The following is a 23,649-nucleotide window of genomic DNA, read 5'->3' as shown; positions in this document are numbered from 1 at the left end:
GATACTAGCAGGTTGTGTGCGATGTACTTCCACTGCCCATAATTCTTTGTTGTGGCTTTGGAGTGAGTGGTGCTTGCATCCCAGAGACAGCTGGGATAGTTGACTGCAGCACAGGAGCAGGTGCACCGTAGGAGAAAGGCACAAAGCAGTCTTCTCCTACGGGGCACTAGTCCATTTACTAATACACTAGTTGCTCAGATGTGAGTTTACCTCAAATAAATGAAAAAAGCAAGAGGCGTTTGGCATAACAGGAACAAGTTGGTTTAATTAAACGCTCAATAAAATCTGTCTACTCAAAGTCTCTCGGTGTACAAAGTTTTTGCCGCTGATATATACAGTTCATGAGGTACAATAAAGCAATTTCCTACATTCCAAAAAAGCATCTCAGTCATAAATCAACAAATGCGGGCATCTGTTAAGGATACAGATGGCTCTCGGCCGGGGGGGAGGGGGGGGGAGGGGGAAAGCTAGTGTGGGCCAATGTGTATGTGTTTAGATGTCTGGCATGAGAAGCATGTGATCACAATGTGTGGTGTGCCTGTTGTGTCCTGATTGGTTGAGTGTTTTTATTTACATGTGGTATCTAGCTTTGGAGTATTTTGGGGAACTCTAGTCCTTGGCCAAACGTGTTTTTTTGGCGCCAATTTCCTCTGACCTGCTAGTGGTGAAACTATTTATCTGTGGGATCGATAAGGATTTTCCCTGGGCACGTGTTTGTCTTTAGGTTAAGAGAGACCCCACCTGTCACCTGGTGTTCGATAGGTGGGGGTTGTAGTAGTTGTCTAACCATGTATCTCTGACTCAAGGTTGATGGGGAGGTCACCTTGGGTAAATCCGATAACAATGATATGAGTTCACTGACATCATATTCACCCATTCCAATATTCCTCCATTTCGTTGATTCTTCAACTTCTCTATCCTCCTCACATGTCATGACAGTTACGTTTTGAGAAAGTGTGTGTATGTGTGGGATCTGTTACCTTTTCCCTAGCTATGTGCATACTACCTAATTTGAGGACAGCTTTTTTAGTGCAGGAAACCCCACTTGTAGGAAACCACATAACAGAAGTACAGCAATGCGAATTAGCATTAACAATGTGAATAGTTTGGAGAGCAGTTCTTGGACGGCATGGGCTAATGTTCCATTGTTCATACTGTTTCCGGGAATAAAAGTACAACAGGAAGTACCAAGCTTAGCACACATCCCACCCTCCATAGTGGTCATCAAGTCCAACACGTACCGATGTTGCATCACCATGAGGCGGATGGCTCTCAATTCCTCCATGATAGCGTGTAAGCCGAGCTCACTACTGTTGATTATCTTCATCGTCTCCCATTTGGTTATTTGCAACAGGCAGATGTTTGCTTTTGTTTGTTCAGTGAAGAAGGGATTTGACTATCTGGCGTTTATTTGAGTCTCTGTGAACAGTTTAAATTCTTCTGGAATGTCCTTGTACTGAGCCCAGCCAAAATACTCAGCCGCTCTTCTCCTTCGAGTATGATGCAACTGAGTTGTTTTCTTCTGTAACGGATGTTGAGGGCTAACCAGGGTTGGGGTGAGTATGCTCACGAGGGTGCAAAGGCCCTGCCATCTGGGGACGAGTTGGGTGTAAGCAAAGTCCCCACATTCCCAGCAGTAATCCATCAATGTGGAGGTGCCCCAATGCATGTCTGGTATGTGCATTATCATGCTGCAATTCTCATTGCTGCCCAACAGTATAGTTACTCTGCCTCTGAAACATCAAGAGTACAACGTAAGTTTACGTACAATTAGTGGTTGCCCCTTCCCCTCCAACCATGTGTACCTATCGATCTTGCTACCCCTGTCACGGGGTGTCTATGCTGGCGTTTGACCCCCTCCCATGGGACTCATTCCCCCCTGCGTGATTGAGCGGCCCTGCACTGGAATTCCATGTCTGGGGTCCATTTGTCATTATAGATGGTGGCCCCAAAGATGTTCAATGGTGCAGTGATCTTGATACCTTCAGGAATCACTTTTCTGCAAAGTCCTTGGGCTAAACAGTGCCCTCCCTTATACTGCTCTTTCTGCGCATCCTGTCTACCTCAGATTGGATGCCACTTGGCTCGGTAAAGAGATATAGTGCAGTGGGGTTTGGTTTCATAACGGGTGATGTTTACTAGTATCCTACGAGGTTCTACTCTATTGGGTTGGAATTGTGCCCTGATTCTGCATAGGTACAGATGGACGAGGCACTTTGCTTCTTCAGGGGCCATCTTCTATAAAAAATAAATCCTGTCCTCGCCTATGGCATGAGGTATCAGTGAACAGACATAACATGACCTGTTTGTAGTTTATGTACCTACGTCGGTCATGTACTGATACCAGGTGTTGTGTAGGAGTGCGCTGTGTAATGCATGAGGAATACTAGCGTTTGGTTCAGTATAGGTGGAGGTGAGAGAGATCTCTGAGCATGCGTTACAAGAATGTAGAAGTAGAGTTCATGAGATTAGGCATACTTTTGGCTCCGGAGGGGCTGGAGAGCACCTCTGCTAGAGGGATAGTGTACAAAAATACAAAACGACGTAACTTAGGGATCATTTTGTAGCTGTTGGGTCGTCTTGAAGGGAGAGATCTGTTGTCCGGCCTATCGTCTGTTGGTTGTCGTTTGTTGTCTTGTCCCGGTGTGGGGCAGAAAAACATCTTTTAAGACGAGGCTACAAAAGTCAGTTCAGGGTTTGGGTTACTTGAGCGATTGGCCTTGTAAAAAGTGCTTGAAAGCTTTAATCAAAGAAATGGCAGCCTGCGGTCGCGTTGGTGCACTTGTAGTTTAGTTCGCAGACCTGCAAAATAGAAGCTGCGTGTTATAGGTTAGCTTGGGAAAAAACAGATCATAAGGCAGTTTTGGAACATTCCTGCATTTATTTGTAAATGGTACGCTCTATGATTTTACTGGGGTGTGAACTTTTCTCGAACTGGAGGTGATCAAATTTTAGTGGAATGGGGGGGTTTTAACCTAATTTTAGTAGGTGCTAGAATTTTTGTGAAAATGGTAACTATTAAACATTTTTAAGGCTATTCATAATATGGGTTTACCTCCTTCTCCTTGCCACAGCTTAAAGGTGTGATATTTTTGAGGTGGTCTCCTTTTGACCTGCACGGGCGGCGTTCAATTGTGAGGAGAGGCGGATGTTTAACTTTAGGTTATAGTGTCTGTTGATACGTGCACGTCCCTTGGGTCTCTGCACATTGCGTGGAACGAGGATTCTTTCTAACTGGGCTAAGTTACTGGATAACACCCTTCTTCTGGAATGGTCGAGAATCTTTAGGCTGTTGTCGGAGAGTTTTGTGCAAGTACCAGGGGGCGGTTACCTGTGGTTTAGGACGAGGCTAACTTTTTGTTTAATACCCGTTTATTGAGTTCAAACAAATGAAAAATTATACATGGCAGAGAAAATAGAAGGCAAAGGCGGAAGGGCAAGAAAAGCTGGGCTACATTATAAGTAATCAGCTCCGGGCCCATTCCAACAAGGGAACCCCAGCTCCATAGACTTCGGAACACAAATGTAATGAAGGCACAACGACTTCCCAAACCACAAGGGACTGCATCAAAAAGGAAACCCTCGCCATGCCCCAGAGAGGGACTATGGAAGGGAACAAAAGGCAGAAGCCAAACTAGAGTTCCACTGTCCAATAGAGGGATAGCATAACAGCATAGCCAGAAAATCAAACAAGCGGTCAAAGCAATCAAGGTCCAAATCAAGGTGGGGGCCCCCGCCCGCATGAAGGAAACAGTCCATACTGTGCCAATATTAGTATACTTTGCTATGGATAAAACAAGAAACATCATACAACAATAAAGAGACAAAGGGAGGAACATGAGAGAGGAGAGGACAGAAAGAAAGAAAAGAAAACAGTGAAAAGTGCATCCCCCAGAGGGGAAGGGAAAGGAAAGGGGGACAAAGAAGGATACACCAGGGGGAAGGGGCCAGGATCCAGAGTGAAGGCCAGATGTCGCAAGGTCAAAAGCGTGGCTAACTTTTACAAGGGATACTGGAGGTTGTGTGTGGACCCCTGTTGTCCCTGCAGGGAAAAATGGCTGGCGTTATATGGGTTTGCAGAATTTTCTCGCCAAGAGTCGGGGGTCTCGTTGGGACTTTTATGTGTTCGGCCTGATGGCAGTGGTGCTACTGGATTCAATGGATTTTCCTGATGGGATACTGTGGCTATCGTGACCATCGCTGGTCTATGCTCTATGACTTGGATATGGCCACTGCTGGGGTGGAACGGTCATGTGGTCCAGTGACTGTCATTTTGGCCATCTGGGCATGGTTGGTGAGCCTATCCCTGCACCCCAGGTGCGGGCTGCGAAAATCATTTGCCGAGACCTTTTCCCTCCCATCGCTCCCCTGTCCCTCAGAACATAGGCTTCCTACCCGGTCTATCCAATGAGCAGACCTTGGATGTTTTTGGAAGCTTAAGGGGGGAGAAGGAGGGTGAATGTTCTGCCCACGATGGGAGTCAGGTGGGCAGCCAGAGTTGTTGTGCTGTGAGTAACCCGCTACTTGCCTGAGTGGATTTTTCCCACAGGCTTGGTGCCAGATTTGTGCATGGCTGACAAAGTTCTTTGCCTCGTTTTGGAACTAGAGGAGGGCCTCCATTTGGAGGAGGCCCGAAAAATGTTGAAGAATGTTGAAGAATGGTGTGCTTTGGATCTGGGGCACGCCGTAGTGGCTTGAGCAAAGGACTGCTTTTATGCAACAATGGGGGACCACCCTGCTTCCTCTGCAAACTGTTCTCCCCCCGAGGGAGTGGTCAGTCAACCCTTCCCCAGGAGACCATCAGAAGAGGGGACCCTGGGACACCTACGGGGACCCAGATGACAAACTATCGTGGATTCCTGGTCGACATGGCCTGGCTGCCTTGAGGTTTTCTTGTGTGAAAAATAAAGGCTTGAAGTCCCCTGATGTTGTTTTGCTCCTCTTATGTTTGCAGTGAGTTTTCAGAAGGGGTGTTTAGTTGGTGCTGAGGTTCTGGATTCATTGCATGTTTGGGGTGTTCTGGGGTTTATTGTGTGTATGGATTCTGTGGAGGTAGCCCTGATAACAGCCTATTCTGTTCGTGGTATAGCGTAAGGCGACAATAGGCAGCCCTGTGGTTTCTTCAGAGACAGTAGTGGCACTCCATGAGAGTTTGAGGCCGCCTGCTTTTTGGCTCTCTGGTGCGAGCACTTAGTTGGATTCCCCTGGTGTCCAGCGGCTGAGTCCTATTCCAATCAGGCACAACCTATACGTTGGTGGTCATCCTGACCAATTTGGCCAGTTTATCTGTCACTCCAACAGTACCCCATGGGAGGGGGATGTAGGACGTAGCCTGTCCATTCTAGCCCCAGGAATTTCTTCCATGCGACCGGCAGGGGCACATCATTGACTATGCAATTTTTGTTTGTTTATGTGACAATGAGGAAACTCTGAGAGCAACTTTCGCGGTTTGGACGATTCAGGAAGTGGCAGAAGACTACTGGCTTTGAGGTACTACCACTGCACAAGTAGCAGAATGATTTGCTCTTACATTAGCATGCACTCTTTCAGCTCATTAGAGAGTAACTATATTTACAGATAGTCAGTATGGCTTTGGTGTGGTCCATGATTTTGGGCAAGTATGGACACAGAGGGAATTTATGACGTCATCAGGAATGATGAATATGTGATGAAATTGTTAGAAGCTTTGCAGTTACCCCAAGAGATTGCTGTGGTTAAATGTGTAGCTCACAGAAGTGGCAAAAATGATGTCACAGTTGGAAATAGATATGCAGATGCACAATATTGGAACTTTTGAAGGTTGTTGTCAGTAGCTGACACTTGGGAAGAAATCAAAAGATTGCAGGTAGACATTTCAGTGGCACAACTGCAAGGGTGGATCAGAGCGGGATGTGTCAAAAATTCTGAAGACATTTGGGTTTCAGCTGATGGAAGACCAGTGTTGCTAGATAGACTGTTGTTTCCCATGACACAACATTTTGATGGTCCTGCACACATTGGAAGGCATGCGACGGTTAGATTGTTTAGGCAGAATTGGTTTAATCCCCAATGCAGAGTTCTATCAGAAGAGCTATGTATAGGTTCGTAACATGGCAGCAGAAGAATGTAGTGGAAAAAACCTGTAACATTGACCCACATTGGAAGATCAGGAGGACCCTTTAATAGGATGCAGATGGACTTCACCGAAAGGCCTGATTGTAATGGGCTGAGATATATCCTGGTTATACTGTGAATTTTCTCCTGATGGGTGGAAGCCCTCCCATCACAGAGAAATGAGAGCCTCACTGTGGCTAAATTGCTGTTAAGTGAACTTATTCTGTGGTTTGGATTCCTGGTTTCTCTGGAGTCAGACTTAGGGACCCATTTGAATAATGAGGTCCTTGGAATGCTGTGTGTGGCACTTCAAGTGGAAAAGAGATTGAACTTGTGCTATCGTTCCTAGACTTCAGTATAACTGAATAGTTGAAAAGCAAGCTGAAATCTCGATTGGCCAAAGTCTGTGCATCTACTTCTTTGAAATGGCAAATACTTTATCACTGGTTTTGATGAGTCTTTGAAGCACCCCTGACAGGCAAACTGGAATATCTGCACACAAAACTCTCATTAGACGTGCTATGAGACTGCTTTCTGTGCCGGAGGTTGTGCTAGATTACTGCAAAGGATTAGCTGATGTAATGTGTTCTTTTTTTCCACCAGGTTGGAGATGCTACTGCCAGTTGACTGGGTTTTGGTGAAAAGGCATGTGTGAAAATCCTGAATGAAGCCAAGGTGGAAAGGCCCCTACCAGATCATTTTGCCTACCAACACTGCTGTCAAATGTGCTGAGATACGTAATTGGGTGCATATTTTGCGCACCTAGAGAGATAGGTGCCCATATGAAGTGGTGTTCTTTGAGCCAAGTCAGAGATCTTTGGTACATCCTGAAAGACAAAAGTGGGGTGAAGCACAGCAAAGTCTCCCACCGGTACAAGGTCCTGAAATCTTACAAAGTGGTGTCGAAACACCTACTGAAGAAGAAAAAGTAAGAGACGAAAATAAAGGAACTGATGAAGCATCACAAAAGCAATCAAATGATCCAGATGAAGGAAAAAGTGTGAGAAAATAAAGACCCATTTGGAGACTGGATGGCAAATGGTAGGAGGCAACTGAAATCTAGTGTGTCAATTTAACATATACCACATACCATCATCAAAGAAAGAGAATCTAGTGGTATAAGCCAAACAAAAGATCATCAACAGACAAGAAGGAAATCCAAATGAGTGAGAGTGCCTTGTAGCAGGTATTCTGCACCTGAATGGACTTATTGCTCAGTGAATATGCCTAATGCATCAGATCCAAGTCCTAAACTGAGATCAGACTCATTTAAACAACCATGATATGCCACACCAAAACAGCATTGATTAAAAAAGATTTCGGAAATAAATATTACAATCAAGAACTTGACAAGCACCATTTAGTGATTTCAAACCTGAAAGAATTGATGAACTGTGTTAAAGCCAGCAAATAATTAGACTGAAAGAAATTAATTTGACAAAAGACAACTGACAAAGGTGAATAAAAAGAAATAAGAAGGGGTGTGGTCAACCAAGATGGCCAAGTGGACCTAATCCACTAGGGCTCTGCGGTGAGCACACAAGCAAGTCACTAAACAATGCATAAAGAGGGGAAACCTCAACTTGGCCAATGTTGCTTCATGATCAGTCGTGGTAGGGGCACTCGAGGGGGAGGCAGCGAGGCTACAAGAAAAGAGCCGATGGCACTGGATCCGCGAGGTGGTGCGGAGGTTCAGCCATGAAGCAGACTCTGCGGCAAGAGAGGACTGATGTGGCGGGCATGGATTGGTGCAGCTGAGCACGCAAGGCGACTGTAAATCCCAGGTGGTGTAGCAGGGGGGGACATCGAATCGAGGACGAGCCCTCCCACCCCCCGGGGAGAACACAGCAAAAAAAGCCAGGGACCTTAGAAACCAGGGTGCAACTGCCGACGGCGCCGTTGTCCCCTTATAACGGGCTGAGGTGCGAAAAGGACTTGACAGAACTCACTGCAACACGGTGAGCGTCCCGCGGGGACTTGCGCCTGAACCCAAAATGGCAGCCTTTTAAGACAACTAAGCGAAACCGGTCCCAGGGTGCTTGTTTCCGGTCCAGGGAAGACATGGCTTGGCAGTTCGGGCTGGACTGTTCCCATGAGGCACAGGGTCAGACTGATTTGCATATGGCCATGTCTGAACTGGGGTGGTGGAGTGAGCTAAAGAATGATGATGGATTAAACCCAGATAAATTGACTGAGGATGAGTGTTTGATCTGCTCAAACGCTCCATCCATCATCCCCTTTGGTATCGCTTTGTAAGACAACTAGACATCGGGACGGTGGAGCACAAAGGGCTGGTGAGTGTCCCTCATTGATGGCGGGCAAGACAAGTAATCTGTGAGGCAAGGAGGCTAAGGCCTCGTAAGAAACAAGCGCCAGTAGGCTCTGCAAAGCTAAACCAGCTCCTACCATGCCTGACTTCAACATGATGGCTGGCCAACTAAGAGACTTCTTTTAGTCCGGACAGGCAGGAAGATTATGGAACACTTTCCTACACCTGGTGGGGAGCAGAGTCCCAAGAAGTGAGGAGGAGGCAGACTGAATCACCCCGGGGGCCGGGTTTCACTCCGGTCACACCCACGTTATCCCCTTCCACACGTGAAGACTGCAGACCAGACCCACACGGGGGACTAGACGACGCACACCACCTACTGTTAGACCCATGGTGAAGGACCATGCAGAGGTGTGCGCTAGACCATCTGCATAAGTAGACCAGAACTCGGAGGTAATCCATGGGTCCCGGTGATGACCCTTTCAGTCAGCGGGCTTGAGGGACACCCAACCAGCCAGGGGGGCACCACATGGAGGCACACAGGGGGATTTCAAATAGAGAAACGGACAAGCATGGTATATCAGCACGAGCCTGCTACATTAACCTGAAAGCGCCCAGTCACGTTAACAGCGTCTCCCCAAGCCTCAGCAACTCCACAAGTCAGGAGATCCTGTCTTGGGCCTAGAGATGCCACAAGTAGACAACCCTGCGCATTCCGCTACCTCGACTAGAAACCAGGGGGAGGCAGCCACGGCCACTGAATTTATGCTGTCCAAAAAGGCCCAAAAAAACAGAGTGTTATAAATAGTGAATTCTTCAATGAAGAGGATAACAGTCTTGTAGGGTTGAAAATTGTAATTTATTAAGACATGTAGGATAAACAGCTCAGCCACCCAACCGTCTCAGGCATAAGCTCAACTAGAATGCCCCTGCAACATTCTATAAACCAGCAAGAGCATCTTGATAGTTCTAGAATTAATATATGTAAAATATAACAAGGTTAAAGAGAAAGCACATTACAACACATCTCCCTCTGTAATGTATACAATGAGAATGAAGTTAAGAGCAAGTTCAAAGAAGCAAAGGAAGTAGTAAAAAAATAAAGAATGAGTAAAAGAAAAGGAAGTTATAAATGTGGCATTACAGAACATAATCATCCAGATATGCTGGAGCACGGGTTTCCCTTTTATATTTTCTTGGAAAAGTAAAATCACACTTGTCCCCATCATTACTCCGATGACCAAAATTCCTCCCCTTACATACAGAAATTCTGCCAAGACTCCATATCCTATGATCAGATGTTCTATCAGCATTGTCAAAGAATTTAATAAGTTTCAACGGTTTTGAGAATTTAGAACCAGAAACACAGAATCCAGGTTTCCTAATCATCACAAGATCTCCAACAACAACCTTGGTTGGCTTGACAGCATGCCTCAAATCATATTGTTTTTTACTTTTCATGCACTTCTCATCCTCTTTCTCTTTCCAAGCATGTAAATCAGGATTCACACGTTTATCAGAGAGAAACTTAGAAACCCATGGTGGTTCCAGAAAAGTATTAGGATGTCTACTACGAAATTAAAAAAACTGTGTTTTACCTGTTATTGAGTGAGGCGCAAATCTATAGACTCCAACCCTCTTAGAGACCTCCTCCTTCTAATCAAGACAGTTTTGTTTTGCCAAAGAAATGGTTTCTTTAATGACGCTATTAAACCTTTCCACTGTCCCATTGGATTCCGGATGATAAAGAGCACATTTTTTATGATGAATTCCACAGTGGAGGAGAAATTCCTCCATTTCTTTAGAAACAAGCTGGACACCATTGTCAGTTAATAAAGTGTCAGGTATTCCCTCTCTTGTGATTAAGACTTTGAAAAAAATCAATAACAGTTTTTGTATCCACACTTAAGAAAAGTTAATTCAGGCCACCTTGAGTAGAGATCCATTACAACGATAACATAGGTGTCTTGTCCATTACCATGTACAGGCCCCAAAATATCTAAAGCAATATCTTTCCAAGGGCCACTTGGACGAGACCTGGTTTCCATAGGCTGAGTTCTAGTTTTCGTACTTTTTTCACTCAGTGAGCATTGTACACATTCTCTTACCAAATGCTCAACTTGAAGATCCATACCAGGCCACCAGTAAGTGGATCGTATTCATTCTTTAGTCTTAGAAGTACTCAAATGTGCATTATGCGCTAGATCTAATAATTCTTTCCGCAATACAGTTGGAGGGATTAACCTATGGCCCCTCCATAACATGCCCTCACCAGAGGATAGCTGATCTTTCACACACCAATAGTCCTTAAAACATGAACCTCCTTGCTCTTTATAGTGCCAACCATCACTGAGGAGACTCATCAGACCTTGAATTACCTCATCCCCTTGACAGGCTTCACGCCAATGTTCTTGTGTAATAATTTTACAATCAATTTCACAGACAAAATCATGAGATTGATTGAAAGCTGAATCATCTTGGCAATTTGATTCAGTAAAAGGGACCAATCTTGAAAGTGTATCAGCTACAATATTTTCTGACCCAGGAATATACTTCACACAAAAAGTATATCCTTGTAAACCAACAACCCATTTAGAAATTCTAAATTTGAGTTTTGACTGGGAAAGAGGCAGTTATTCCCAGAGAATATTTTGTGTGTGGACAGGATGCCTATTTCCAGTTACCTGCTGATTGGGAGGGTGTTTGCTATTTTATCTTTATTGTCTCCTAAAATGTATCATGTGAATGGTGTGGAAGCTTTAACCATGACACTACCCAATAGACACATCTGTAGTACAAATGAAGGGACACAATTAGAAAGTTATCGAAAGTAGTAGATGTACTAGCTACTAGTTTACCTGTTGCTTTGCTGGCTATTAACTATTATATCAATGGTTTTGTAAGATCAATTAGCTTGAGATATTTTGTTAGGAGTGAAAGGTGGAGTATGTAAGATGTTAAAGGCTCAACATTGCTGCTCATACACTCCTGACGAGAGTAGAACGTCAGACAAATTTGTAAAGACTATTTCTGACCTGGATTAGAACCTTTAGAAACCCCTAGTTTATTAGGGACTTTAGTTATAGGAGATCTGTTATAGCAATTAACGTGCAACAGTAGGAGGATGACTTTTTAGAGTTATAATGAAATCTGTATTAATCATTGGAATTTGTTAAATAGCGTATATGCTTTGTACAAAGGATTTAGATGCTATATAATAAGGAAGAAAAATAAAGAAAGAGAAGGACAAATCAGAGAAGAAATAGAAATGGAAGAAAGAGAGAATAGAGAGTATAAAAAGTTGAGAATGGTTGAAACCCTGAAAAATACATTTAATGACACAGTGGAAGGGAAAATTGCACTTTGGCAGATTCATTTGTGAAGAGCAATTGTGATGGTTTTTTAACTATTGGAGGGTGGTAGGGGTCAAAGAGCACATTTTATTTACAAACAAAAAATGCAGAGCCTAGGATGAAATAGCACTATACTAAACACGAAAATTTGTAGTAGGTGATCATACTTAAATGTTATAGGCCCTTAAGTGAAATAAATAAGTGCTGATTTAAATTAGCGTAACTGTTGATGCCATGTTAACTGACATTAATGCATTAACATCCATGCAAACATTGTTTGCATGAGATGTTTTTCTTCTCTTTGCTGCAGATGTTGTAACTTTCCAAAAGCCTTCAGTTAGCTAGAGAATAGGCACCTTTTTTTTTTATTATTATTTTTTAGTGAGTTTTATATAGCGTGAACTAGACCCGAGACATCTGGTATAAGAGCGCTTTACATAAGCACCAGTTTCGTTACAGAAGGACACATTCATTTTTGTTAGGCACGGGGAGATTAAGTGATTTGCCCACAATCACAGGATGTTGAGCGTCGTTGCTGAGACTCGAACCTGGTTTCCCAGCATGGAGGTCGACCGCTCCAGCCGTAAGGCTACATCCTCTCCCCACTTGTTTTGTATTAGACAACTGATAGTCAGAATCACACCAGGAGAATAGGAGTCAACAGGAAAGACAGTCTGGACCAGAGAATGCAAACAATGTAACTTTTAAAGGTCTAATATCGAAAGACTGAGAGAAGATTGGGAGTTTGCCTATTCCCAGGAGTTTATTGAAACCCTACTGGAGGACGCAGGAGATAAAAGAAAATAATGTTGCAACATAGAATACTGAGTTCAAATAATTAGTGTATGTTCCTAGAGTTGCAGCCAGATTCCCTCCCTGACAGAACACATCATTGGGTTTCTAATACTTCTGTACATGAAAGTTTGATTAGTCTATTTTCATTGATTGTGAGCTGAGAATACTTTGATTCTAGCATCAGAACTCTCTATTGAGTATCTGTACTGACACCTTATTTTCACCTTATTCTAATATATTTAGATTAGGGAACTTCATTTTTGGAACACACTGGCTGCCTTATAAGAATATTTACTATTGTTTGACTAATGTTCTATTTTACTTTATTATAGAAATATACATTTTTGGATTATGTTAATTTCTATTGCTGATGCTTAAAAAACTAATTCTTATTGAATGCAATTGATTAAAACCTGAGACTTAGAAAAATAAAACTCTTTGACTCACACAAAACTCTTTATTGACTGTTCTAAAGTCAAACAATTTAATGCATTGTTGGATTTATGTAGATGATCGCTTCTTTACACTTCTTGTCGACGAACAAGGGTCCATACGACCAATGGCGGGGACTGTTTAACAATTACACCTGAAGATTAAAGTTTAGAAGACCCCACTCCCTCATGGTGATGTCTAAAGGCACCAGGGAAGAAGAGCATCTAAGATCTTGGCGAAGATCACAGAGATCAACTTGGGCAGAGTCACAGAAACCAGAATTCACCTTGATAAATTAGAAGTTATGCCACAGATTAGTACAAAGATGAGACTGCTGTGGTTATACGCCTGATTGAAATAAACCAAAGCAGAGTCAGAGCCAACAATGTTCCTATCCATGGACATTGCCAAAGCACATGGCGTGCTTGAATGATCTACATTTGCCAAATTGGCAAAGATGGAATTTGGCCTGCAATTACTATCCTGGATTTGGCTCTTACATATTAAATTGTGGCTAGAGTATGGGTGAACGGCATTCTTTCTCAGCCCTCTATCTTGAGGAGGGTGTTAAGAAACAGGGTCATGCAGTTTACTTCATACTGTTTGCACAGGTTCTTGAGCAGCAGGTGTTTCTGGCCAGAAGGAATGCTCCGATTGGGGGTCTAAAATGGGATAGGTCGGGAATGAGAGACTCTCTCTCTATGCAACAGCACACCGTTGTATATCTCTGACCAGCAGATAGCTGTTGACAAAGTTCTGTACATTTCTTAATTATCTGGAAGGCATTCTGGCCTTACCATCATCTGATGTCCACAGCTGCAATTTCACTGTCCTTTTAAAGTAGAGGCAGAAGGTTTTAATATCTGGCTGTGTATGTCACAGGGACTAAAGAGTTTTTTTTGCCCACAATGTATTTGTGGTACTATACATGTTCAAAGACAATGTGAGCAACTGAATGGGGTCTATCCCTCTCACTCCAGGGAAGAGCAACATTATATAAGATGATCTCACTTCCTAGATTCATATACCTCCTCCGGAATTATGACCTGCTGGGTGCCAGAAGGATTGATTTAGAAGAATACATTCAATTTTACAAGCCAGAATGTGGGATGGAGAGACGCGCTTTCCTTGTAAGTCTACCATGATGGTATTGCCCTACCTGATATAAACAAGTATCACTGGGCTTTGCTCTTGGTTGTGATAAATGATTGGACGGTGTCAGTGCATCAGGTGCCCTCAATGTTTCACGGGCATGCATTAAGAGATCAGGGACACCCTGCAGCGCGCTAAGGGGATGACAGCATAAGGACACTGCTCAAGCATTTAGAGATAGTAGGTTAAGCCTGGCATGTCGTCACAGAGAGTTAACAATAGAAAATGGTCCTGAAATGCTTACCTCTCTGTGGGTGAGTGGCACCTTAAGAGAAGTGCATCACATGGAGGGTTCCCAGAAGTGGGATAAGATCATTGTTTCGAATAGGTTGGAGTGCAACTGTTAACATTTTTATTGTTATATCAAGTTACTTTAATAGAGGACGTGAACAATTTGGACTTCCTGCGTAATAATTAATTGTGCCCTAACCTGCGCCATTTCTAAGAGGTGCAGGAAGTGAATGTCACATTACACTAAACTAAATTGTTTGTGATTTGGGGGTTCCTGGTGGCTAGCTGAGATACTGCAAAATGATGGTGTAGTGTAAAATCTCCAAAGACGGCTGAGTGGACAAACATTATGGATTGATATATGTCTGCTCAACAGTATTCAATCAAGGAAAAGGGTGCCCAAATAGGTTTAGGAAGAAATGAGGTCTATAAAGGAGTATTGTGGTCCTATTTGAGTGAGTTTCCCTGTAATATTTTTCTCAATAACAGCTTTCTTTTACAAGGTGTCCGGCACTCTCTGCTACATTGTTAATACTGTTCTTAATATATTAAACTTGTTTGGCTAGAATGTGCCAAAAAATATATATTAACAAAAATAAAAGAATGAATTAAAATAAGTCAAAACTGCAGCTATGTCTAATGTATTCTGTAGTTATGACAACGTATTACAGACTAAGCCTTAATTACAAGTGTCTCAGAAAAATTACTCCCCATCCCAGAATTAACATTGCCAAAGGTCTTGTTACCTTTGGTGGTGTGGAAGTAGCAGGAACTGAAAGTTTTTGGGAAATATCATGTGTTTTTCCTGGTCTTTCGGTTCGCAGAAATCTCCATGTAGAAACACAAAAAATTGGAATTCTGATGAGGCCGATAACTACTGTTACTAGGCCCATCAGCATTTACAGGCCACTTTGTGGTATCTTGTATTCGTTGCCATGCATATTTCCTACTTCCCTGCCTTGCTGCTCAGCCAGAGTGCATGTGTTGTGAGTGGATGTGTTGTAGAATGCTGGTGATTGTGATGTAATGGAATGTTGGGGATGCCTGGTGGATGAGTGTCAGTTGGGAGTATGGGCTGAGCAGCAAGGGATCTGCTCCTGGTGGGGCTCACAATTATCTACATGCTGATCTTACCATCTACAATCTTCATCAATAAACCATCTTCATTTGATATACACCTCGGCATCAATGGATTCATTTTATATTATAACATTTGGCGACGATCTGGATCAATCTGCAAGTGCACCTGATAATTTCTGAAACTTGGAACCTAATGTAACTTCAAGGTAATTAACTGTTTAATTTACAACTACAGCTTTGCACCTAAAAGCATACTGGCACCCCTGAGAGACCCACCAGTGACCACCACACCGGTCGCCCACTTCCCAAGTGTGCCAGTCCCTGCTGTACTTCATTCTCCTGCTTCCTGCTGTTATGCTGCTGCCTCCCTGTTTCTGTGAACTACCTGCCTGTAAGCTTGTCTCTCCTGCCGTGAAATTCAAATTCAAAGTGCTTTTGCGCACTGTGAGCCCACAAGAGCTTCATCCTTGCTGTTGTTCCCATGGTGGATTTAAGAAATGTATTTTCTAAAGAAGAGTCAGCAGTGTGAGGTATTGTACGCATTCCTTTGTAGTGAGCTCTCCAAAGTAATATACTACGCTGATGCTGCACATTTAAGAGATCGGAGAGCCCTTGAAGGGATTCATATCACAGAAACATGCTGCAAATCTTAGCAACAAACATTGTGAGGCTTCTAGAAAATGGGCCAGTTTAACAACTGGCAATCTTTGAGAGTCGCTGGCTAGAGAAGAAGTGGTCACAGAGGAAAAGATTTGGGAGAAATTGGTATTATATGTGCACAATCTGACTGGAAATAGGGAAACAAGCCAGCGTTCCTACAAAAAAAAACCTAGATGACAGGCTTGGAGCTGCTGAGCAATGAGCAAGAATGACAGATTGAAACCAGCTGATGTTGTAGGCACACAACTATGCGGAAGTTACTGGAAAGGGAGAAGTAGCAAGGATGGTCCGATTTGTTCATGTGATTAACGTGAGACTGGCACCCAAAATTAAGGAATAGTAACAAAAATGCCATTTCACATTAGGCTATCCAGGGTACACTCACAGTCGCTGTCTTAAGCGTGATGAAACTGGCCCATGCCAACCAAGAAGCATACGCAGAAGAAAGTCACAAGGTTTTTTACAAGACCAGGGTACGACAAGCAAAAGAACCACTAGAAGAGTCCCAGAAGAACAAAGACAAAATGGGGTATAAGTAGTATACCTTAAACCCCCAAACTTAAAATCACTTCTTGACTCATGAGGAATCTTTGCCAAGGAGAAGAGCTGGAGAGCTGTGAGGAGGAGTACTGCCCTCTTTCTTTTTCTGTGTGGAGTTGGCCTGAAGTTGCTGCTTCTGCCAAGGAAAGGGCAAAGCCTGGAACTTTGCTGAGAAACCTGCTTGAAGAAGAATCTTCAAAGGCTTGTGTGTGCTGACCTTCTGTTCTGAAGTCTCAGGGACACTAAGACTTCACCCCCAGCTACCCTGAACTCTATTACTGAGAGTTCTGACCTGCCATGATGTGCTTATTCCAGTTTTGGGCCTCTGGAGGTTGTTACTGCCGTTGGGAGCTGGAAGAAACTTACAAGAAAAGCAAAATCCGACCTCATCAGCGATGCCACCATGATAGTGCGCCCTGCACGAAGTCCAGGGGTACCGCTCGTGACATTAATAGGGCAAATGAGTATGTGGATATACGGGTGGTTGAAACTGCAGTGTTGCCAGAAACCAGTGTGATGAGTCAATCAAGGACCTGCTTCAACAGAACTCTAACAAAAAGTCAGAACCCCCATCACCGCCAAACCAGACAGCATGGAACAAATCACAAGGGTCATTCCGACCCCGAAACAAAATGAATCAGGGACAGACTTTTTCATGATAAAATTCTTTCAAGACATTAAACCTGAAATCACGGAGGTCCGGGCAGACCTGTGCCAAGGCCTCAAAGATGTACAAAAAGAAATGGGAGACATTTTTGGCTTCACAGACACTCTTGAACGTACCCAAGAAAAGAGAACTCTTGACCTAGAACACTATGAAGCCTGTTTGCTGCAATGAAATTAGCAGATGATTATCCTGCAGGAAAAACAACAACCTCTGGAAAATAGGTCACACAGATGCCACCTCGACCCTCGTGGTATGCCTAAAGGCAGGTAGGGAAAAGACGTTTAGGACTATGTTCAAGGCCTCCTGGAAGCCATTCTTGAAAAACCAGATGGTGACTCCCCTGCATAGATCGGGCTCACAGGACTTTGTCCGATGGGGTGAGCCCCAAAGGCCCTTCCAACAGTTTACCCTGTCTACAACATTTAAAAAATAAAGAGAAAACCCTGAAGGCTGTTACAGTGGGAGGCGAAATATCCTAAAACAATGTGACATTGCAAAAATTCCAAGACATTTTACCAATGAAGAAAAGGAGAGCATTGAAACCGGTCACACCCTTTCAGGAGAGCAAAGGCTTAATAACAATGCTCCCTCTTCTCGACTGAAGACCCTGACAGATGGGGCAAAGTTGAGGACCTCTTTGACTTCTTTTTCCAGTGGGACTAACCCGAATGGCACGACAACTGAGTGCGAAGAAGATCCTGGGCTCTACAAACGATCCCGGGACCTTCCTCTAGACTGGGATCGAGACGGTCAAGGCATCCCATGTCAGGCAGCAAGGAGCTTGTGGAACCAGTCCCTCAAGGCCATGGGGTACATGGCCCAGCAATCAGCGCAGGTCTTTGCCTCTGGTGCCTGGAGCTCGACCATGACACAAACAAGATGCAGGTCCATCACCGACATCTGTTGATGACAGGCTCCACAGGGTTTGAAGCCCGTCTTCCTATTTGACATCCCTGCCACACTAGGAGAAGATCTCTCAAAAAAGACTTCAACAAAAGGGAAAAAAGGCTCAGTTAAAAATTGACTCGGGGTAGCTCTGTGCTGACTGTCGCAGAAAGAAAAGAACTGACTACAGCGCTCTGGGGTGGCGCCTATATAGGAACCGCACGTCACTTACTGTGCGGATGACGGTGCCACATGCAGACTAACACCACCACCAACTGGACCACAGGGGCACTGCTCAGGAAAAACGTATGGATCTAGTCTGACGCCTGGGGATAATTCTAGGGTAAAGGATCTGCAGCAAGAAGTCTCTATCTGATTGTAGATGCATAAATGCCTAACAAGGCTGCTGTGGCATTAATAGTGAGTGGAATCTTTTAAAAATCTTTTGAATTGCTTATTGGATTTGGTGCCATAAGGGGCGAATATGTTTGCAGTCAAAAAATATATGGGGTAGAGGGTCATCGGGGTCTAATTTGCAATTCCAGCAAAGTTGTAAGTCAGATAAGCCAAGTTTGTATAGTCGGGCTGGGGTCAAATCCACATTGTGTAAAATTCAAAGTCTACTTTGTGATAGTGCTGGTGTGATTTTTCCCTCTGATTTGGGGAATTTTAAGGGGAGTATTTTGTCTAACACACATAAAGCATTCAAAGTATTGGGAATAATAGTATGCAAATACTCAGGATTGAGGCGGCTTGGATGGGTATCGTAAGCGCTGAGCATAAAGGAATAGGCCAAAGTAGCTCCCTCTTTTCTTGCAATAGGTAACTAGATAGGAGTTTTTTTAGAGTGTCAGCAGAGAACCGCCATGAACCTTGACTTGTCAGGAAAGCGGTTGGATTCTATTTAAAATTTGGGAATTTGACCCCACCATCTTTTTGTTAGGCTTCTATCTTTAATAATAAAGAAAGAACAGTGAATAATCAGAGGGACATTGTCAGTTTTATCCTTGTTCAATGTAGTAGTCGGACACGTTTGCATGTTCTCTATCTCCTCCAAGAAACAAGGAAGTGACCCATCAGCCTCTTCTCTGAAGATCAACACATCATCAGTGTAAGCTACCACTTTTCTAACCAGGATGAGAGAGGGATTCCTTTAATATGTTTATTGGTTCTTAGTGAGTCATGGAGGTATTCAATAGTTAATAAGAATAAAAGAGGGGGCATCCCTGTCTAGTGCCTTGTTTAAAACAAATGTGCTGCGGAAACAAATGATGACTTGGCAGTTTGGGCTGGACTATTCCCATGAGGAACAGGGTCAAAACTGATTTGCGTACGGCTGAACTTGGGTTACGTAGTAAACAAAAAATGGATGGATTTAACCCAGATCTCTTGACTAGGAGAGGTGGGGGTGTGAATGTTTTATTCATTCAGCATTCTGTCCATCATTTGTTGCCACAGCACTTTTCGCAAGTGGTATGGGTATGCCCAGATGTGGGTCCCTTGCTTGCTGGGCCACTGGATTCAAGCTAGCCTGGCTGATGAGGGGTGTTACCCTGAAACTGGTCCTAGGATGCTTATTTCCGGTCTAGAGAGGTCCCAGCTTAGCAGTTCTGCTGGACTGTTCCCATGAGGAACAGGGTCAAGACTGATTTGCATATGGCTGGATCCAAACTGGGGTGGTGTAGTGAGCAAAAGAACAATGGATTTAACCCATTTCTCTTGACTGGGGGTAAATGTTTGATTCATTCAGCATTCCGTCTATCATTTGTTGCCGCAGCACTTGTTTTAAACTAAAACATTTTGAAAGGCGTCGATTTAGCCTTACAGTTGCTTGCAAGTTTGAAAAACCCTGCCTTGCATTCGCTGCCAGTTATGAAAAGATCGATTTTCAAGTTATGCTGTCTAATGCACACGTTAGTGGCTGGTAAAGACCCAATTTATCTGCATAGAAAGCTTAGCCATTACTGTCCCGTAATATATCTCAGATCCAAGCACAAGGCCTTGCTTAATGTTCCCGGTATCCGCACTTCAAGATTCGTAGCAGGTCCTTTTCTTACCTTGCCCCTTTTCATTGGAACAAAATTCCTCTTTAATTCACTCATGCATAGATTTTGCCAAATAAAAAAACCTCTTGAACACGTGGATGTTCTAATTAGTCTGTTTGGTCATGTATTAGTGAAGCGCCGAGATACACCTATGGGTGTGAGCAGTGCTTTAACAACTGTTAATAAAATAATGAACAAGTTAGTAACACATTATTTGGTAGAGACATAGTATAGCAGCAGATTCCTAAAGTTTTGAATTCTCTCCCAGGTACCAGACTGGATCAGGAAATTTTTCAGCAGCAGCACTTTTGCGCATCGGTAGATGAAGTTGCACGACTCTGTATCGATGTCGTCCACGCAAGTGATGTCACGGAAGTCTAAATAAGGCACCCTCCGACGAGCCAACATCAGTTTCGTCTGTGACCAGTTTCTGCGCAAACACGCGGTGCCACCATAGAAACTGGCTGTGGAAACAGTGTGCCAAAAAAGGGTAGAAACATTTTTGTTAGTAATAGTTACAAAGTCTTAAAGAAAGACAGGGTAATACCCAGAAAAAAGGCTTGTTTGGAAAGACATACCAAACCGTAAATAAAACAGAATAAGGACACTAACCACTGGTGTGAGAAACCAGGGTTCTTGAAAGTGTGTAATTGTAATAATATAATCAGTTCGCAGAGCGGGGAGGATGGGTGGGTGTTAAGGAATCTGCGGCTAGACTGTCTCTACCAGATATTGTGTTACTGAAGGTAAGTAACTTGTTCATCGGATAGAGACATCTAGCCACAGATTCCTTAACATTTGAATTTAATGCCATAGCTATACCCCACCTGGAGGAGGGTCTGCCAACTGACGCTACCATAAGGTGTCAAAGAAAACTAGCTGGTCTTAATTAAGAAAGAAGACCAGCCGAGCTGCTTCTGCATCATTCCCAGGTCTATCTTTGAGACTTGTAATAGCCTCTTGTTGAAGTTGATTTGGGCTGGCAAACGCAGCAGGGTGAGACTAGAGATTCTGAAACTGGATACTGAACAAGGGGGACTGGGCCTCGCGAATCTTCATCTCTACTATCTCGCCACCCTTCTCCAAAATGCGGCGCCTGGTGTGCGGAGGACGCCAACATGGAGAAGGACCTCTTGGTGGTGTGGCGGAGGGAGAATAGTCTGTCTAGGTACCTCATGATGGGAACTTGGATACCACTGGAGTGCCTGTTTGTGATGTGCCAGGTTGCGGTAGCCTTAATGCAGGCAGTCACATCGGTATTGGGTAGGACACCATATGCAAGAACGCTACCACTACAATGGCTGCGTAATTTTCGCCAAATAGAAACCATAATGGATTTGACGGGATGGTTTGAGGGGGATGCCTTACTGAGGGGGATCTATATTGCAATGGGAGTTTCCTCTTATTTCCTGAAGCGTAGGAATGCTTCGGGGTCTCTAGGGGGCCATTTTCTACAATACGCGAAAATCTTGTGCACTATGTGGGAGATATAGAATTCCTTCCTTGAGGAACCTGAAGAACCCCACACTATGGCGGAGATCTTAGACCCAGATACCCACAGGGGCTTGATCTCCCTTTTATATCGAAAGCTTAAGGCGGACTGCAGCGTCAACATTTCTCGCGTTCAAGATAGATGATCAGCAGACCTACAGATACCCCTCACAGACAGCGAATGGAAGGCAAATGCTACTTACCAGTATGCATCTGTTCTTGGCATGTAGAGCTGCAGATCCACACAGTTAGCATAGATCGCCATCTGGTGTTGGGCCCGGATGTTTGCACCTGTTTTTGTCCTGGAAAGTCTTTGGATCATAGTGCGCATGGGCATCAGCTCCATCCTCAGATTTTTCGCCAGCAGGGAAATGATGGAGCTTTGTAAGAAACAGGAAAGATGCCCATGTATGCTGTATCTAAATAAGATGGTACTGGAATAGATAAAGATAGCCGGGGCGGCGGGTGGGCGTGTGTGAATCTGCAGCTCTACATGCCAAGAACAGATGCATACTGGTAAGTAGCATTTGCCGTTCGAGGCATATGAGCTGCAGATCACACACTTAGCATAGATTGTATAGCAGCACTCATCCTTAGCGGCGACCACCTGTATCTGCTGCAGTAGTTTGAAATAGTGTTTTGAGAACAGCCTGGCCCACACTAGCTCGTTGTTTTGTTTGCACATCTACACAATAGTGTTTTGTAAATGTGTGCGGTGTAGACCATGTAGCTGCCCTGCAGATGTCATCTAAGGGAATGTTCCCCAAAAGTGCTATAGAAGCCCCTATCTTTCGTGTAGAGTGTGCTTTCGGAGGAAAAGATAAGATACGTTTTGCTTTGTGGTAGCAAATTTGTATGCATTTAACGATCCATCTAGCTATCCCAGACTTTGATATGGGGTTGCCTTTGTGTGGTGGTGAGAAAGACACAAAAAATTGTTTGGTCTTACGAAAAGGTTGTGTTCTCTCGATGTAATAAACTAATGCTCTTTTAACATCTAAACTATGAAGAGCTCTTTCTGCGACTGTCTGTGGTTGCGAGAAATACGGGCAACGCCACCGACTGAGGTGGAAGGGAGAAATGACTTTTGGAAGGAATTTAGGATTAGTTCGTAGAACAACCTTATTATGATGGGTTTGCAAAAAAGGTTCCTGGATTGTTAGTGCTTGTAGCTCACTAACTCTCCTAAGAGAAGTAATGGCTACTAGGAAAGCTACTTTCCATGTTAAGAATTGTAGCTCACATTTATGTAGAGGTTCAAAAGGAGGGCCCATAAGTCTTGTGAGAACGATGTTTAAATTCCACACAGGTGAGGGTGGAACTCTGGGAGGAATTATCCTTTTAAGGCCTTCCATAAAGGCTTTGATGGCAGGCACCCTGAAAAGTGATAAGTGTTGTCTATTTTGCAGGCATGCTGCTATGGCAGCAAGGTGCAGTCTAACAGACGTATAGGCTAAGTTGCACCTTTGGAGGTGTAGAAGGTACCCTATGATGTGTTGGATAGACACGTCTAGGGGATTGATGGTGTTGTTATGACAATATATCACAAATCTCTTCCACTTGGCTGCATAGCAGGCTCTAGTGGTGGGACGTCTAGCTTCTCTAATGACGTTCATACAGTCAGGGCGAAGATCAAGGTAACAAACTCTAAGACCTCAGGAGCCATATCGCAAGGTTGATCTGAGCTGGGTCCAGGTGTCTGATCTCTCCACGGTTCTGGGTTAAGAGGCATGGTAAGAGGTGTAATTTTTGGTGTGGAGCTACGGACAGTTCCAGTAATGTGGTGTACCACGGTTGTCTGGCCCAAGTTGGAGCAACTAGAATGAGAGTCAGCGAGTGTTGCTGTAGTTTGCACACCACCAGTGGAATGAGTGGGAGAGGAGGAAAAGCGTACGCAAATCTGCCTGACCAATTCATCCATATCGCTTGCCTTTGGACAATGGGTGTGGATATCTG

At 43.9% G+C, this 23,649-nt stretch overlaps 1 protein-coding gene across 2 annotated transcripts in view; it reads right to left on the bottom strand.

Moving 5' to 3' along the window:
- FAM135A (family with sequence similarity 135 member A) overlaps positions 1 to 23,649 on the bottom strand; it is a 907,387-nt gene that overhangs the window by 59,014 nt on the left and 824,724 nt on the right. The gene's annotated exons all lie outside the window — the stretch shown is intronic.

Source organism: Triturus cristatus, chromosome 6 (assembly GCF_964204655.1).
Source record: "Triturus cristatus chromosome 6, aTriCri1.1, whole genome shotgun sequence".
Lineage (NCBI taxonomy): Eukaryota > Metazoa > Chordata > Amphibia > Caudata > Salamandridae > Triturus > Triturus cristatus.
Note: the sequence above shows the minus strand (reverse complement) of the source record. Positions and strands in the feature narration are given on the sequence as shown.